Source organism: Alosa sapidissima, chromosome 11 (genome assembly GCF_018492685.1).
Source record: "Alosa sapidissima isolate fAloSap1 chromosome 11, fAloSap1.pri, whole genome shotgun sequence".
Lineage (NCBI taxonomy): Eukaryota > Metazoa > Chordata > Actinopteri > Clupeiformes > Clupeidae > Alosa > Alosa sapidissima.
The window spans coordinates 15,584,952-15,588,573 of NC_055967.1; the positions used below are offsets into that span (position 1 = coordinate 15,584,952).

At 40.4% G+C, this 3,622-nt stretch overlaps 1 long non-coding RNA gene across 1 annotated transcript; it reads right to left on the reverse strand.

Annotated features, from left to right (window-relative positions):
• Positions 1–403: 403 nt before the first annotated feature.
• Positions 404–1,394, reverse strand: LOC121724217. Its single transcript, XR_006035163.1, has 2 exons — positions 1,141–1,394; positions 404–496 (listed from the first exon to the last, which is right to left on the reverse strand). It is a non-coding gene; the product is annotated as an uncharacterized LOC121724217 (long non-coding RNA).
• Between the last annotated feature and the right edge of the window lie 2,228 nt (positions 1,395–3,622).

Sequence of the window (3,622 nt, forward strand, 5' to 3'; positions counted from 1 at the left end):
ATTGCATTTTCATTTTTTACTGCACTCTAAAAAATAATACACTTACTCAACTTAAAAAAATTGAGGTAACAATTTGCATGGATCTTTTTAAGTAATTTCAACTCAAGCCGTTTTTGAGTAAATATTGTGAGACTTATATAGTTAGAACAACTGAATTATATTATATGATCAAATTAATATAATTAAGTTGGTTCAACTTAATTAAGCTTTTAGAGGACAAATCAGGTTGATTGTGCTAAACTAATTGAGTTCTTCTCACTATAAAAGTCTCACAATATTTACTCAAAAAACAACTTGAGTTGAAATGACTTAAAAAAAATTAAGGTAACAATTTGCATGGATCTTTTTAAGTTATAGTAACTTACTTCACTTCTGTCTGAATAAAAGCACACAGCAATTTAAATTTTCTGAAAGCATTGTTTATTTTTAAAGCAATGGCAACTGGTCCAGTTGTGCAATGAATGAATGTAGAGATCCGTCTGAATTCGTCATTTATCTGTATAAAAGAAAGGCACAATGTTAGAAAATTTACCTCAAGACAAACAACAAAATGAACAAAATCTACATGGTTTGCAGGGATTGACACATAATATTTCTCAAACTTCAAAAATAAATAAATGTTGGCCTACCTATTAGGCCTATGTTCAGGTTAAGCTAAGAATGTCAAATGGCCCACAAACCTTCATAAATAGTGACAATGTTAGGCTTAACTAGGACGACCAAATATGATCCTCAAACACGTGCAGTGTTAGAACTAGCAATGCTAAAATGTTAAGTGCGGAATACAGCTGCCACGGTGAAATTTGAAGACACCAGACAGCTAAATTTACCTTTACTAACTCCAAATGATCAAAGGGCAGGCTGCAGGTAACTTTGAAGACGCCAGCTACCAAAGTCATCTTTTCAAATGGTTTAATTACCGTGCAAGCAGCAGCTTGCTTGGAAGACACGATAGCTACTGTCTGTAGATAGCTAAAATCCATCTTTTCAAATATTCAAATTAGCAAAAGGGCAAGCTGTAGCGTTAATTTCATTTGAGTGTCACGTGACAAAGATTTTGATGCACTGTGTGCCGTTGTTTGATAGCTGTTGCTTTTAAAACAAACACAAAAATAGTAGGCTAGACTACTTTGCACGTACCTGTGATGTTCGATGCAGGCTACAGGATCCTGTGCCATAATTTCTGTTACTTCTCAGGCGTGGTCTGGAAGGTCCTGAACGTTCAATCGTGTTATTAGCTTTATAAGTTTGGTCACGAGATTTACAAGTTTCAGGAACTTAATACTTTCTATTGTTAGGTGAAAGCAAGACTGTGTGTTGAAAATCCATATATGAATAAGTTGAGACAGCTTTCTTTCTTTTTCAGTATTACAAACTCCTTAAAATAAATTGTCAACTCACCTATACATGTACAAGTAGCAAACTTAATTTTTTTATGTCGAAAATGTTCTTCATTTTAAGTTTTATCTACTAACCTCTGAATCATTTTTTAGAGTGTGGGGGGGTGCAAATCACAGAGACACAGAGGCAAAGACAGACACAGGGGTAGAGACGTAGAGACAGAGACACAGACGCAGAGACAGAGGTAGAGACACAGAGGCAGAGACAGAGGTAGAGACGTAGAGACAGAGACAGAGGTTTTCCGTAAAAGTCTAGTGGGGCTACATACCCACCAAATTTCATGTGCCCCGGTGGTTCGGTGTCCCGGGTATCGTTGACCAAAAATTCAGGAAGTAGATGACAGGGAAAAAAAAAAAAAAAAAACTTTGACAATCCCTAATGACCACTTCGCTAGCTTCGCTTCGCTTAGTCTACCTGCCCATGCGGAGCTGAGGAAAGACATAGACAGAGGTAGAGGCAGAAGCACAGGTAGAGGCAGAGGTATAGGCAAAGACAGACACAGAGGGAGGCAGAGGCAAAGACAGACATAGAGGCAGAGGTAGTGGCAGAGACAGACACAGAGGCAGACACAGGGGTAGAGACACAGGCAGAGACACAGAGACACAGAAGTAGAGACACAGAGGTAGAGACAGAGGCAGAGACACAGAGACAGAGGTAGAGGCAGAGGTAGAGGCAGACACAGAGGTAGAGACGTAGAGACACAGAGGTAGAGGCAGAGACACAGAGGTAGAGGCAGAGACACAGAGGTAGAGGCAGAGACACAGAGGTAGAGGCAGAGGCTGAGGCAGAGGCAGAGACACAGAGGTAGAGGCAGAGACACAGAGGTAGAGGCAGAGGCAGAGGCAGAGGCAGAGGTAAAGCCAGTGGCGGCGTGCCCTGCTTCTGCTGCACTCTCCAGGGCAGACACACCGCAGCTCCTGGGCTCTTTCAGCCAGGCTGAATTATTTATGAGTTTTTATTTCAGGCTCCTCTTTTAAAGGTAATCAAAGCGGCTGTAATTATCTCCCAGACAGGACCTTTCAACATACCTTGAGGGCTCTTATTGGGAATTTGCATTTATAATCAACTCAGCCCCCCGTGCTTTTCCCTGCCCCGAAGCTTCGCAATTGGGCCATAAAAAGACAACCTCCCCATGAATCTAAAACAGGAAATGATCATTTAAAATCAGTTCATAAATCTCCCACACACCAATAAATTGCTCGAGAAAAAAAATAGAGAGACTCAACATTATTTATTGATCAAATGACCATCAACCTGGAGTTTGAACTCATGGAACTGAGTGGCGTGACTGTCTTTCCTTCTGGATTCTCTACAAAAGTCTTCACCTACTTGAGCTCACAAGTATGGAGAGGAATTCCAAGAACTGAGAGGAGGAATTTGCATGCACACACACACACATGCTGAGCCCAAGGCTGCTTCATCAGAAATGGCAGGTGTGTCAGCCACCGAGATGCTATGACAATGTTTTTCAACTCTGCTCTCCTTAACAAGGTTTGATATGGGTTTAAAAAACAAAATTACCATATTATGACAGCTGGCAACATCATTACACATGATTGTAAATTCATATTTTTGGAGGATATATATGACCTGATAAATATTATTGGAAAGCAAACCAAGAGGAAAAGAGAAAAGGAGAGTGGTCATTTGATCTGGAGTGTGTGTTTGAGATTCTGACTGCAGCACCGTGGAGGCCGTAAATGGAGCTGGGATGATGCATCATATGATTACGGCATCCGTCTAATTTATTATGTGGCACATGAGTCATCCTCTCACCCCACAACATGTCCTCACAAACACAAGCTGTCTTAGTCTGACAGAGGCAGAAGAATGGTGGTTTATGACCCCCACCATTATATTCCCCGTCATCTGCTACTTCGAATGAACACTTCCGCCAAAGATTCTATAGTTAACTAAGATGAATCATAAGACGATTCACCAATGGAACGAAATGGCACTAGTTCCGGACTCCTAAATAGGCGTGTCAAAACATAAACTTTTCTCTGAATAAGCAATAATAACATATACATATAATTTTGTATACTATTTTACAGTCATTGTTTGTGTGTGATGCCAATGAAACACTCTTTCGGACACGAAATGAATAATTTCATTTCCCCCGTTAACCGAGCTAGCTAGCTAGCTAGCTAGCTAACGTTAGCACAGTAAATGGAAAGTGAATGGGAATGTTCGCTAGCTAGCTAGCAGCTAAGAACTTTGG